General features: G+C 39.9%; 1 protein-coding gene and 1 long non-coding RNA gene across 2 annotated transcripts in view; one reads left to right on the forward strand and one right to left on the reverse strand.

The window, feature by feature from the left end:
- Positions 1-5,992, reverse strand: part of LOC109972015 (uncharacterized) — a 9,806-nt gene extending 3,814 nt beyond the window's left edge. Inside the window, exon 1 of the long non-coding RNA XR_002276629.1 lies at positions 5,882-5,992. This is a non-coding gene — a long non-coding RNA (uncharacterized LOC109972015). The remainder of the gene's footprint in view (positions 1-5,881) is intronic.
- LOC109972012 (opioid-binding protein/cell adhesion molecule-like) overlaps positions 1-15,955 on the forward strand; it is a 641,198-nt gene that overhangs the window by 261,318 nt on the left and 363,925 nt on the right. The window lies entirely within an intron of this gene.

The following is a 15,955-nucleotide window of genomic DNA, read 5'->3' on the forward strand; positions in this document are numbered from 1 at the left end:
TAAAGCCAGACAACATAGAGGCTGTAAAAACAAGAGCCGTGTCAGAGATTATGAACATGGAGGAAGACCAAGGCCCATCTACTTCACAGGCTTCTCACCAAACAGAAGTAGAAGAGGCAGAGGGGGGAGCTGCTGCAGCTTTACCTGCCAAAAAGCAGAGAAAGACACTGGGCAGTTTTTTTAAGAAGCAATGCCCCAGCAACACAGGACTCACAAACATGCAGACCGTGGAGAGAGAGCTGGAAAACTACCTCATTGCTCCAGATGCAGACAGTGAAACTGAACCCCTAGATTGGTGGAAGATGCATGAGAAAACCTTTCCAAGAGTGAGCAAACTAGCAAGGCGGTACTTGTGCATCCCTGCCACCAGCTCTCCCTCTGAGAGGATCTTTAGCACAGGAGGAAACATTGTGACCTGTCACAGGGCAGCTCTAAAACCTGAGACTGTAGACAGACTTGTCTTTCTTACTTGTAACCTATAGAGTAATTGAACAGTTGAAAACTTGAAAAATATACACTGTGATCAGTCTTTTTTGCACATTAACATTTTGTCTATTTAGTTTATTTGCACTGTAATCTAAGATATAAAAAAGTTATGTTTCAAGCCATTTCTATAGATACTTTGTCAGGCTGACTAGAATTATATTTATCATTTTATTTACACCTGTCAGCTAAAACAAAATGTTTACAAAACTTCCAAGACTTATTTTCAAATGGCCAGCTGTTATTTGTTTGTTTTTTAAAAACTTTAAATTGTGTTCATGTTCTGGCAATAAACAGTTGTTTAATAACATGCTTAACTGTCTGGTTTTCACAAATTTTATACAGGAGCAAAAATCTGCCTTAAACCTAAAAGCAATTTTAAGATTTAAAGTTATCGTGATAATTATCGTTATCGTCTGATATGGAAAATTTTATCGTGATAATTTTTTCAGCCATATCGCCCAGGCCTAGGAGCAGCCATTAAAGCAGTTCAGATTCACTGAATAAACATAAATGGTACAAAAAAGCTAAGATGTAAACCACCAGAGATAAAACATACAACATACAAAAGTCACCAAAAATGTGTGTAAATTCTTTGTAAACCAGGCCTTTTTCAGGGATCACGTAATAGGTCAACTTCCATTTTTTTCTGCAGTAGTGGAAGTAAATGAGGCCTTATTATTATTAGTATTATTAGAGGGCCATTAACAAAGGAAGTCAGACCTTTTCAGTGTTTCAACCTACTGCACAGTGTCCAGACTTTCCAGATGAAGAGTGAAAGCAAAGCCGCCTACAGATGCAACACTTCTGTGGGAACTTCTGCAATAGTGCTGTCTATCCCAACTATGTTTGATTTCAGCTGTAGAAAGAATGATACAGCTGATGAATTACACTAATAACCACTAAAACTAATTTTCATTGAAGATTGGGTGTTTTATTTACAGTAAATACAGAGACTGGGGGAGCAGCTACCTCAGTGGCTTGGGCTAGCACACCCATTCTTTACTATTTTTTAAAGTAACTTAGGGCCTTCGCAAGATATAATTTACTGTGTCCGCATCTTAATTGTTATGAAATAGCTGTAGGAGTACTAGTGTACCGTTTAAACAAATGGTGTTATGTTACATTTTAATCAGAGACATTAAATGAATTGGTTTTACTGAAAGGAACTGTAACAATAAAACTGCAGCATGTGTGCCAAAAGATTACAAGATTGACTTTTAAATTCAATACGGACATGAATATATTTAAAAGTGGCTGCAGCACCCACTTGTTAATCTCAATATACATTAGAACTCTGCAGACAAACAGGCTGCATCAGACTGTCAGAGTGGGGCGATTTTAGCCATGATGGGGGTGTTTAGTCTAAATATCACTAACTGTTAAATATTGATTAGTCTGAGTGTTTGATTGTTGTTTATTACCTCATGCTTTTATATTGTTCTTCAGATCTTCTTGACTGTAGGTCCAAACATCTGTATTGGCCTGCTGATAGAAAATGAAAAGGCAGAATGGTAGAAATCTCCAGCTTGATCAAAAGCTACTAATGACCACACAGGAGAGAGGGATGATAATTGAGATCCAGTGAGAGGTATGAGGCTGAAAGGAGAAACTCAGCAGGACGACCTCAGGAAATGGGAGCGGGATGAAGAGGTAGTTGGAGAGCTGATGGTATCCTGATCTTGAACTCTGTCTTGCTCTTGCTTCAATGCTGGCAGTTCAGGGAAGGCACACTGCCGGTGCCGTCCTCGTGTTTATTTTTTATTTACTTGTTTACAACCCCTTTGACTTCCGACACTGATGTGAGTAGCTCTTCAGTGATATGGCAAAATGATTATTATGTTCAAATTAAGGAAGTGAGAGGATAAAAGGGGTGACTAACAAAGTGAGCAAACGAGACACCCCTGGTGTGTTCACAATGCAAACGAGGCAGACAAAAATTAATTTATTGGTTTTTGGCAACCAGACGTTACAGTAACTGTGCTATTATTATTATACTATAGGATGTGGAGTTGGTGCTTTGATTAATGTCAAAAGGACATTATGCTGTTTATTTCTTTATCCGTGGCATATTTGCTTGGCTTATTTTCAGGCTTTTAGCAAATGTCAGTGCAGCAGCATTCTCACCATGTTTCCTTACATCTTCCGTTCATCATCACAATTTCAAGCACCTCTGATCTTGCATGTGTAAATTCTCTCTTCACTTGTCATAAAATGTTTACTGTAGTTTTTATTTCCTTTTTTTATATTAGACATTTTTTCTCAGTTATGCTGTCGCAGCAACGTAATTGCTGGCTGGGTTTGGAGACAACATTTTCTTATTGAACGATGCAGTACATTTGAATTGCACCAGGGTCATCAGCAGTTGGCTGACGAGGATGATGGGTGCACAGGACTGTAGCATCAAAGACTGGGATTCACGTTGGTAGATCCTTTTAAGGTTTATCAAGCTAAAACCTTGTGAAATAAATATGATACAATGTGATCATCTCAAAGACATTTATTTTCACACTGAACAGGCTAGCAATTATATTAAACCGAGGTTGTCATGCCTATTAACACAAATTAGAATTCCAAAAGTATTTATATACTCTCAAAAAACGGAAGAGACATTTTGATAAATAAAATTCTGTGGTAATAAAATAAATACATTTAAAATAAAAGTTTCAAATTAAATAAACTGTAAATAAAATTTAAATAAACTGCAAATTAAAATATTGCCTTATAACCTGCTGATGAATTTTACAATTTAGCCGTCTTAATTTTTGCATGGCAGAACTAGATGTTACTCTCCAAATCTGTGACAAATGAACAAGAGCTGTCTCAGCGGTAGCGAACAAAAACCAGCAGCAGCGCAGTATTTGTGACATCAGTCGACTCGTCCAGCTGCAAAGAGAAAAATTTGCTATTTTTTTTATTCTCTCCAGAAGCTGATGCTCAATGTCTGAGGCCATGTCAGCAATACGGTGACTCACCAAGTCATTTGAGAGCGGGATGGTCTTGAGCTTCTTTGCGCAGCCTCCCCGATCATCTCACGGCACATGTCCACAGCAGCAGGCAGAACCAATTCCTCCGCTATGGTGAACGCTTTCTTACTTTGTGTGCGACGAGCAGGTAAGATGACGTATGAAATTGCTGTGAAAGTAAAGTTTCCATGGTGCTAGCTACAGTGCCCTGCGAAAGTATTCGGCCCCCTTGAACTTTGCGACCTTTTGCCACATTTCAGGCTTCAAACATAAAGATATAAAACTGTAATTTTTTGTGAAGAATCAACAACAAGTGGGACACAATCATGAAGTGGAACGAAATTTATTGGATATTTCAAACTTTTTTAACAAATAAAAAACTGAATAATTGGGCGTGCAAAATTATTCAGCCCCTTTACTTTCAGTGCAGCAAACTCTCTCCAGAAGTTCAGTGAGGATCTCTGAATGATCCAATGTTGACCTAAATGACTAATGATGATAAATAGAATCCACCTGTGTGTAATCAAGTCTCCGTATAAATGCACCTGCACTGTGATAGTCTCAGAGGTCTGTTTAAAGCGCAGAGAGCATCATGAAGAACAAGGAACACACCAGGCAGGTCCGAGATACTGTTGTGGAGAAGTTTAAAGCCGGATTTGGATACAAAAAGATTTCCCAAGCTTTAAACATCCCAAGGAGCACTGTGCAAGCGATAATATTGAAATGGAAGGAGTATCAGACCACTGCAAATCTACCAAGACCTGGCCGTCCCTCTAAACTTTCAGCTCATACAAGGAGAAGACTGATCAGAGATGCAGCCAAGAGGCCCATGATCACTCTGGATGAACTGCAGAGATCTACAGCTGAGGTGGGAGACTCTGTCCATAGGACAACAATCAGTCGTATACTGCACAAATCTGGCCTTTATGGAAGAGTGGCAAGAAGAAAGCCATTTCTTAAAGATATCCATAAAAAGTGTCGTTTAAAGTTTGCCACAAGCCACCTGGGAGACACACCAAACATGTGGAAGAAGGTGCTCTGGTCAGATGAAACCAAAATCGAACTTTTTGGCAACAATGCAAAACGTTATGTTTGGCGTAAAAGCAACACAGCTCATCACCTTGAACACACCATCCCCACTGTCAAACATGGTGGTGGCAGCATCGTGGTTTGGGCCTGCTTTTCTTCAGCAGGGACAGGGAAGATGGTTAAAATTGATGGGAAGATGGATGGAGCCAAATACAGGACCATTCTGGAAGGAAACCTGATGGAGTCTGCAAAAGACCTGAGACTGGGACGGAGATTTGTCTTCCAACAAGACAATGATCCAAAACATAAAGCAAAATCTACAATGGAATGGTTCACAAATAAACATATCCAGGTGTTAGAATGGCCAAGTCAAAGTCCAGACCTGAATCCAATTGAGAATCTGTGGAAAGAACTGAAAACTGCTGTTCACAAACGCTCTCCATCCAATCTCACTGAGCTCGAGCTGTTTTGCAAGGAGGAATGGGCAAAAATTTCCGTCTCTCGATGTGCAAAACTGATAGAGACATACCCCAAGCGACTTACAGCTGTAATCGCAGCAAAAGGTGGCGCTACAAAGTATTAACTTAAGGGGGCTGAATAATTTTGCATGCCCAATTTTTCAGTTTTTTTATTTGTTAAAAAAGTTTGACATATCCAATAAATTTCGTTCCACTTCATGATTGTGTCCCACTTGTTGTTGATTCTTCACAAAAAATTACAGTTTTATATCTTTATGTTTGAAGCCTGAAATGTGGCAAAAGGTCGCAAAGTTCAAGGGGGCCGAATACTTTCGCAAGGCACTGTATACTATCTGAACAATGACCAATTCCTCCTGTAGATGGATATCAGAAAGTTCTTGTTTTTTCGAGACAAAGGGAGGGAAGCAGAAAGGAGAGATGAGTTTGAGGGAGGTAAGACAAATGTTGTTGACAAATGAGCTATAGCTAACAGACTTGCAGGTCTGTGTGTAGCTGTGAACGGTCATTCAGCGCATTGAGACGACTCCACACTTGGCTGAGGTGCACAATGGGCCAAGACAGGCTTCACCATCTTGCTGTCTTATCAGTTGAGCAGGAAGAACTTTGTAAACTGAGTGAGAGTCAAGTTATTGACAGGTTTGCCAAAATGAAGAATAGGCGCTACACTTTATTGCACAAAAAGGGAACCAACTGAACTGCTTTGATTTGGTGGACAAGATGCTTTTAAGCTTGGGGAAATACTTTGCTTTACTTGAAATTAAACCACTTTTTCTGAGGGAGTACTTATTAATTATTTGTGTGTATAACTGTGTAATGTACAACTGTATGTATGTATCTGTATCTATATCTATCTATCTATATATGTATGGGGGGGCCTGTGCCCCAGTAAAGCTTCAAGTCTAGCAACGCCCATGGGTGACTCACTGCGTCGTTTGAGAGCGGGATGGTCTTGAGCTTCTTTGCCGCAGCCTCCCCGATCATCTCACAGCACATGTCCACAGCGGCAGGCCGAACCAATTCCTCCACTATGGTGAACGCTTTCTTACTTTGTGCTACACGTCTGACTACGAGGTAGCTGGCCTTCAAAGCACATTTAGCGTCGCCAGTGAGTGACACGATAGATCTTAGCGTCGCCAGTGAGCCATTTTCCTTTCTCTGAAGCCCATTTTCCTTTCTCTTGAAATAATCAACCGGCTTTCCAACTAGCTTCGGATGTTTGGTTTCTAGATGCCGCCTTAATTTTGAAGGCTTCGGTGCTTCATTGGATAGCGTTAGCCCACACTCAACACACTGGGCTCTGCCTCACGGCCTCCTTTTAAAAAGCCAAACTTTATAAAATCAGGGTTGTACTTGCGTACAAATTTCGCCTTTGAAGAGGGGCTGGCACCACTTTCATCTTCATTTTTTCGTTTTAAAAACTTCTCCATGTCATCTGCAAAAGTTTGTAACTGACTCATTCTTCTTCTTCTGCTTATTGGAGCATGTTAAACACCTGACTGACGCCTCACTGCCACCAAGTGGTAGAAAGCTGCATTGTGGTGCCGCGGCCCACAGACGCAGAACTGAAATTTTTTATGCGGCCCACTAGTTGGCGCTCACGGCCCAAGATTGGGCCGCGGCCCCATGGGTAAGAATGACTGCTCTACACCATAATGACCACTGGCAGCACACAGGTAAAGAGAGGTGAAGTCTCTCACTTTGACTAACCAGCTAACCAACTCACTGGCCTTTTGATGGACCTGCCTCCACAGACAAATGTTTCTGTTCAGTTTTTAAACTCTGACCAAATCTATTAGCTCTCATTATCATTCAAATTGAATGGAAACTCTTTTGCCCTTTTAATCCGTCTTTGCCTACTCTATTTATCTCATCTCTAATACATACTAATGTGTGATTCATGTGGCACGTTGATCAGGTTCATGTTGGCTGCATGCACATAGATGACAAGCATTTAAAGTATTTACTGGTATCTCACATGAAAGATGGAAAAAGAACATCTACAGTATTTGGCAAACACTTTAATTGGCTTAAGTATTTTTAGTCATATGGAATTTGTTTGTGGAGCTTACTGTGAGACTGTTGTGATAGCAGTTTGACTAACAAACAGACTTTACAAAAGGAACCAGGCTACAAGATTATTCAAGGATACATTTAATCAATACATTAAACCAAGAGAAACATAAAAAGGAACCACTGCATTTTGAAAACAACAGTTTCATGATCTGACATGATCCATGTTGATACCAAATGTTTTCTGACTGTTCTTAGGTCCTTATTTAAAACAAGCAAAAAATGGGGACAAAATTGCAGCTATAGTCACTGGGGACTTAAATATGTAGATGAATTACATATAGTAGCTCTACTTGCAAAAACGTTTTTCTTACTGCAGACAGTAGAGACAAGGATCTGTGTTGACTTGTTTCTTACTCTAGTTCAGCCCACCCTGCAGGAAAATGCCTCTGCAACCTGCAGCAGTCTCTGCTGTCACTTTGAGATGCTCCACTTACTCTCTGATGGGACCACCAATCACTCCACACATCAATACTGCTGGATGTGTATTTCCACTCTCATTACAGATACTAATGAACTTTTGCATGCTGTAACTTGGTGGACTACTCAGGGCTTAATGAAGTCATTCTATACGTGGCTTGCCATCTATAGCAGCAACCCACCGGCAAGCTGCTCCTCAAGACATCTGATGCCGCAGCTGAATTGTTGCTGCTGCAGTAAATACATTTCCAAACAAAAGCAGGTTGTGTAAAACATGGACTTGAAGAAAAGGAGAAAACATGAGACAAGTGTTGTTTGTGTGCAGTGGTGAGCGAAAAACAGAAGCATTATTCTCAGTATGAAATGGGCCCTTTTGATTTCACTGATTCAAGGTCCTCTATCATTTTATTGTTTGTCAGAAGGCAGCGTTTAATAACTGTGGATATTGTAAAAAGTAACTACAGTATAATCTAAATGGATAATTTGCCTATGAGGAAATAATGTGCATTTTAATTGTTTTATACATAAAAAATGAACTAAACCTTGAGAACATTTTAAAAACTTTGTCAGAAATGAAAATCACTGACCCATATTTCTGTCCAGAAATGGCAGTGGGTCATGTTGTTAGTCCTACCACATGCTGCTTACTCCCTGAAACAGAAGGAGAATCTGTCTATCTATCTATCCATCCATCCACAGAAAACATCCAGTAAACACATATCAATGATTAATTAAAAGACAGCAACACAATTGCAAATTCCTATCAAGATGCGTTTTTGTTTTTGTTAATTTTTTAATTTATTTTATGGAACAGAGGGGGGGATAGAGGGTTAACAGGGAGCAACAGGGAGAATGAAGGAGGGATTAGCAGAAGAAGCCAGATGGTGGGGGGAGGGTGATCAGATGGAGTCCTGGGCAGCCAGAGCTGGGGAGGAGAAAGGAGCAGATGGGAGGATGAGAGGCCTCATAAAACCATATTACCATTGGTATTATCATTGTCATGATCACAGGAACCATAGCAGCGATGAAGCTTATTATGTCAAACGTTAGATGCAGAAGGACCCAGGGCTGACTGACAGAGTGCCCACGTGTGTGTGTGTGTGTGTGTGTGTGTGTGTGTGTGAGCGATCCAGTAGATCAGAGTCATTTGATCTATTGGATGGACAGTATTGCGACAGGGATCCCCTCAGCTGGCAATCAGTGCCCTGGACAAACATGGGCTGCTTGAAAACAGCCACAGAGAGAGCATCTTTCTGTTCAGAGGAAAATCTGTGGGCTGAAATTAATGTGGCTATGTGAGAAAGGCAGTGTGCTGTGTGAGAGTGGGATGCAAGGAGCAGGTCTGTTTCATAAATCTTACTCTTATAGCCAGACCTGACACATGCTCTAGGAAGGTGTACTTTCCTGCTTTCAGAATGAAATACTGAAAAAGATAGATTTTAGCAGCAATGTAGCTTTTAGTTTCTATATAATATATATATAGTTCATTCGGCTTAAATTTTGGTGACAAGGTTTATAGTGCAGCATAGAGCATTACCTGAAATTACAAAGCTAATTTTGCTCCTGTTTATTCAATTGAAATGGAATCATCTTATACATTTGCTACAGATTTGTGCGACCTTGTGTGCATGAAATATTAATTATTCGTACCCCTTTAAAACAGAGTACTGTGACTGTATGTGTTACTTTAACATTTTTATACAAGGTAAATGTTTTTTTTTTTCAAAGTGACACAAATTCCAGCAAAAGTGATCTTTGTGATTTTGAAGAGGTCAGTGTGTGCTCCTCCACCAACTAAAGCGAAACTACAAATCATTTGTTGCGCTTTATGTATATTAGCATTTAGATGTGGTCAGATGGGACTGAAACACAGGGACAATTTTCTGCTAAGATGAATTTCAAAATTGACCTATGCCATCAGATCTGCATAAACAAAGCATCAGCAGTGCTCCCTGTCCCACTCACAGGAGAGTGTGTTCATATCCACATATTACAGTAACAAAACATGCAAAGCAAAAATGGATGCTTTTGTGTATGTTTGAGTTTCACTGGAAAGAAAATGACAGAAAGTGATTATTGTTTTTGGTTTGTCTCAAATAAATGTGTAGTTATTATGAACAGCAATAGCCATAAATGCTGAATATTGACATGTGACAAATGAAAGGAAACAGCTAACAAAGTGTCTTAGTAAGGCGCTGGGCCACCATGTACCACCTTGGCATTGACTCGCCAAGTCTCTGAACTCTACTGGAGGATGAACAATCTTCTTCCAGAAGATATGCCCTCATGTGGTGTTTTGATGATAGTGGTGGAGACGCTGCCTAACATGTTGCTCCAACATCTCCCATAGGTGTTCAGCTGGGTTGAAGGCCACAGCATCTGATTCATGTCATTTTCATACTCACCAAATCATTCAGTGACCCCTCGTGCCCTATGGGTGGGAGCGCCGTCATCCTGGAATGTTTCCTCATAGGATAAAGGTAATAACTCAGAACTTTGAACTGATTTGCAGTGACCCTTCTTTCTAAATGAACAAGTGGATCAAAACCACAACAGCAAAATGCTCCCCACAGTACAAGTACAGTGCACAGAGCCACTGGATCCCCTCACTGTAGGGGTCAAACATTCAGGTTTTCATTTTCCACAGTCTGTGCGGTAAGTGTTTCGCAAACAGAAAATACATCAGCGGAAAATCCAAGGAGTATCTTTAACGTTGTTGGGCTTCTTGGTGAGCTCTTGGAATACCACAGGAATAGCAGCTTACCATCAAACATGGTGACAGCTTAAAAGAAATGATGGCTTTCTGTGTGCTAGAGAATGACAATACATTTCCTAAAGCTCAAAGTAAGCTCAAAATAAAAAGCATCAGAGCACAGTGAAAAGGTGACACCTGCATGACAGTGAAGCACTTGTGTATTCCGGATGAAGAAATATGTGCATGCATGTGTTTCTCTGTATAGCCATGGCCTTAGAGTATCAAGGCATAATAGCTCTATATTCCCCTGACAAATTGCATAAAACAATCAATGTGTGGTACACGCATAATATTTAGGAATGCACCTAATTATCTGTGTGTTGGAGAGTGTACATTTGTTCACACATCTGAGCATGTGGCCTCTGCTTTGCCAAATGTGTATATACTAAGGTGTTTGTCATGTAATTGCACTGAGGCTGCGTTCAGCAGCATTAGGACGTGGATGGGGATGTCTTCTGATGAATAATACAAGTTCATAAAAGTGGCTTTAAGTGAGCTTAGTTACCTAGGACTAACAGAGTGAAAGAAGGGAAAGCAATCTGGTGAGAAAATGTTTGAGAGCAAAGAGTTATGAATAATTGAAGAGGTTTTTGAAAAACTCAGCATTATCTCACTCGCTTGAAGGTCACATCCCTGCCGTGATGTTTGTACCCCCCCAAAAGCAAAACTGAGTTATCATTCATTGCTTAGCTAAGATCAGTCACTGTACTACTAAGGGCAGGGCTGCTTTCCAGGCAGTGCTCAGTGAACTCTGACAGGGAGAACTCTGGGTAAAGCTTAGTTTTTGGTAGAAACATTTGAAGCCTGTAGCCATTCAGCTTCAGACTGGGCATGTGCTGGCAAACACTGTGAACTACCAAGGAATTGAACAGGTCTGTCTACAATTTTGAGGTTGCAAGAGACAATAATTTCTGCTATTCTATAAAGCCACCTAGATCCATAATAAGACCGGTGCTTGTTCCTGGCTAAAAGGAGAAACCAGTTATTTAAAACTCTGCTCATATCTAGTCTGATCCCTAACCTCAACAGCTTAAACTTCCAGACTGATACACATGGGGCAAACAGTGGAAAAAATCATTCTTGCACATCTCTGACGCCAAGTGGCAATTTCTGTCATATGCAGCCATTTCTTTCTTGTATAAACTCAAATAACAAACTGATGACCCATATAAAAACAGTCTCTTAAAAATGAAAATTGAGCTTATGCAATTATTTATTTGTGCTTTTCATCATTTCTGCAGGAACCTCAATATGTCTTCTGGCCAGTGTCTTACAAGATAATTACTAGGTTTGGAATATGGTCAATAAAAAGCAATTAGAGAAGTATTTTAGATCTGTCTAATTATTGATCACGCTCTTCTAGAATCTTTATTTGTGCCACACATTCAAAACAGAGTTCTGCCAAACAAACATTATCGTGTACACACCATTTGATTTGGTCAGATTACGTGCTAAGCTCTGGGCCTCCTTTTAACTGATTTATCAGTATTACATTCAGACTCCCTTCAACTGAGCAGGGCAGGCACAGGTCAAAGCTGCAATCACCATGAACAAGAAGAGAATCCTCACACATGCTCTGATTTGCAGAGGGGTTTCATCTTGCTGCTGCTTTTACATTTGTTGTAGAAAAAGAGGTGTATTATTTACAGGCGGGGATGCAGGGGATGGCAAGCAACCTGCAAACTGTCATTTATATATGGTCTCTTTTGTTATCATCTGAGTATAGAGCCTGAAGATTGAAAATAAATTGCACTCCAGCTCTATGCATTATTCCTATAAGGCACAGTGCAAAACGTGAAGCTTTTTAAAGGTCTTTCTTGCTCCACTAACTTTGATTGCTTTCCTTTGGCCAGCTGTTAAGGCCACTCACTATCAGTTTTAATGATGGGGAGACAAAGCTGGGACAGGGCTGGAGGTTGACCACACTGCAGAGTCAGTCAACCGAAAATGCAGAACACCACTGAATGTCTGGATCCCAGAGGAATGTTTTAAAAGATTTCAGTCCAAACACGATGTTCCTCACGAGAGCAATTAATTCCCTATTTTTTAGTCCAAAGTGTAAACAGTAGCCTGGAAATCTACAGGCATCCTCTCAATGTGTGTCATCTTAACAACAGTCCAGTGTTATTCTTGAATAATTCCACATTTTGGGAAACAAGCTTTTTGCTTTCTCCCTGAAAGTGACACAAGAAGATAAAAATGTAAAGAGGATCATTTGTGGGTTTACTAGTGTACAAGTTCTAACTGGGTGGATAATCTGTTGTCGGTTCTTTCAGAATAAACACTAAACTCCCCTAAAATTGGTTTACATTTCTGCTCATTAGCATGTAAAATAAATCAAATACACAGTGCATATATAGACAGTATACCCCCAAATGTCTTTAAGATGAAAGGATTTAAGATTAGAAACAATTTGTTCACAGTCACAGTAAATACTGTCTTCTGTTATGCTGATGTTAATGTGGAACAAACAGCGAGACAACACATCTCTTTGTCATTTTCCTTTTCTTTATCTTCCACTGCTCACTGTCACAGGTTTAAGTTTGCCAGTGTTATGCCACAGAAATGCTATATTTGAGGACCTGAATACTAATGTGACTAATGCGACAGAGCTAAGGAGTCGGCTAATTTGATTACATACTGTAAATGTTAAGTTGTTTTTCTAACCCACTCTGACCTTCCCACCACCTGTTCACTGCTCACTTATATTTTATGGGTAACTTTACAAACAACAATTGTAGCTAGGTGGTACTTCCCTTAGCCTACTTACTGCTGCAGAAAGCCATTTAACTTTTTCTTTGTCAGAATCCAGTCCTTGGAAGAGCATCTATGCACAAGAAGGATTCAGGAAACCAGACAGGATTTTACAGTCCATTGTGGAGATATGCCTAAGATCAAGAGTAAAGGGTTGTACTCCAGTGTTATGAAGCCTAAAATCTTTTCCTTTGTCATACATGTGGTACAGTACAGTACATGCACTCTGTTACAAGGTATGACAGGCTGAATCAAAACAACATGTGTGACCATGTCTCGCAGGAAAGACTGTAAAGTGTTGATTGGTCGATGATATCATATCTGTCGGTGTGGACACACAGCAATGCTGGCAATACAGATTTTTACAGCAGGTTCTGAAAAGGGGTAGTCATTTTTTTCTGCCTAGGGGCAATGTCACCTTTCTGTTTTGCTGTTAGCTTGTTGTGGCTGAACAGCAAGACTTATTTAGTGTGAGGTAAGGAGGTGAGGATCCTCTGGGGTATGTGGTTAAGGTGCTGTGAAGCGACCAGAAAGCCTTAATTTAGCGCCAACCTTGTGTTCATTAAAACCAGTGAATACCTTTGTGATGTGTGAACGAACAGTGAACAGGCCAGGAGCACTATGAAGCATGCTGACATACAGTGTAAGTGAAATCAATGCTGTAAGAGTCTGGTTGGCAGTGAATGTGAAGTGCATTATAACGTGTATCAGTCAAAGGACAGACAAAATAATAGGAATCCAGGGATACATTTCACTTTGGTGATGAACACTGTGTTATGTGATTTTTTGAAATTGTTTCAGAAAAGCATTGATCAAGTAGTGTACTGAGACTGTGGCGAATCACAGCGAGCTTGAGCTGTTGATTTGGGCACATTCCTAATATTGGTCTCTTTTTGGCTGTTGCCATCAGTTTTGAGAACTTAAGAGGATTCCTTTGTGTAGCTGTGCACTATTAATCATATTGTACGTATACATTTGCTGCCAAGCTGAACCGTGAGCTACTGTGACCATCTGAGCTGTGGTAACAGCGTGCAAGTGTATTTTTTCAACAACACAACAGATAAAAGCTAAAAGGTGCTGATGATGTGTTGTAGCTGTTCTGTTTGGTACTGAGCTCAGTACTGCATGTTGCCTGCAGCTCTGACAGCTCCTGTTGTCTGTCTCCTCCTGTCCTGCTTCTCCTCCTTGTCCTTCTGAAAGACTGCAAGATGATCTGCTGAATTAATGGCAAGGTCAGAAAGAGTAGCAGAATTTCTTGCTCAAGTAAAATAACTTTTACATTAAAGAAATTCTACTCTAGCAAAAGTAAAATTACTTGTGGGCTACAAGATAAACTGAATTATCAGTATGTATGCATTGTTTGTGGTTGAGAAGTAACAATAACGTCCATGTCTTCTGAGGTGTTCTGACACCACCGTGCTGTTGTTTGTCTCACTGAAGAATCAGGAATGTGTCGCACTGTGCAAAATGACATTTGCTGTTTATGATCACGTTGCAGCTATATTATTGCAAATAACTGACCATTTGTATAATGTAAAGTACAATGTGAAAGACTGTCAGAGCTGACAAAGGAAGAAAATTTAATTTTCCTCTACAGCAGTCTGATGAACATCACCTGCTATTTACATAGTGGCTTTAATTAGCTCTGATGTCCCACACAGCTCTGGGATCAGAAGGTCATGTTAGCGTCATAACAGTTATTGTGACTAATCTGAATGTTTATAATGTTGTGATACCATAATAGAACAGCTTGTCTGAGTGTCTGTGTGTCCAGTTTTAATGACATGTGTTTATTATTGTGTAACAAGCTAATTAGTCCAGGTTATATTAGTGAAATACATATGTTGGGTAAAAAGATTCCAGTTCATGTTTAGAAATCAGCTTCCAGACCAATAAAGTATATATCACCTGGTTATGTGATCTTTTGTGAAGAATGCGAGTAAAGGTAATAGCTTAATACCCTGTGGTGTTTTCATGATAGAAACAGCTGCTGCAGCACAGGGACCTAGCTGTGCTAGTTCTAAACCAGTTAAATCTTAACATAACAGAATTGCCTCTTTTATCTGATATCTGTGGTGGATGTGGTGATGTCAGGCCATCTGCCTTCTGCAAAAATGTGGATATGTGCTTTGAGAATGTACAGCACTGTATGAATAGATGAGGACCTTATATGCTTGTCTTTACTCTGGCCAGCACTGGCTGCAGAGAACAAACAGGAAATGGAACAAACAAAAAAGGCAGGCTATATAAAGTCAGTAGATAAGCACTTTGGAACTTGTGCATTCAACTGATTATCAGTTACAAACATACAAGCATCTTCCTCAGTACAGCCTTACTAGGATTAAGCAGAAAAGAGGACACAAAAGTAAAAGAATGGACAATAAATGCAATGGATATGACACTACAGAAATCAAAGAGCTGGTCACTTCTTTCTGAAATAACAAAATAAATGACTAAAGCTGACAGCATGGAAATATATATAGTTCTAACACCATGGAGTGTGTTGTTGTACTGTTTGAATGTCATCCTGTGACTCTTGTGACCCATGCAGTCTTCCACGACCTGCTCTAGGTTTAACCCTTTAGAATGACCTGTTTTTTTTTTGCATTCAAAGTGTTTATTTGTCATATGCACAGTTAGGAAACATGTTTGCCAGTACAATAAAACTCTTACTTTGCCGTCCACATGAATGCCACAAAATACAAATGAAATGTACAGTAGGGTAAATAAGTAACACAAAATCTAAGGCACTTTAAGCAGCAACAAATGCAGCAATATAATAAATAAATATATAGGAATATAACAGAGAGTGTATGCTGCATGGGAGCAGCATGTGCAGCAGTCAACAGTCATTATGCAATTATGTATTATGTACATCATGTATTTCCTGGTAGTAAACTCCCCAGCTGTTTAGGAGTCTGATGGCAGAGGGAAAGAAAGAGTTTTTCAGTCTAGTGGTCCTGCATTTCACACTTCTGAACCTCCGGCCAGAGGGTAGG

Source organism: Monopterus albus, unplaced genomic scaffold (assembly GCF_001952655.1).
Source record: "Monopterus albus unplaced genomic scaffold, M_albus_1.0 scaffold243.1, whole genome shotgun sequence".
NCBI classification, from domain to species: Eukaryota; Metazoa; Chordata; class Actinopteri; order Synbranchiformes; family Synbranchidae; genus Monopterus; species Monopterus albus.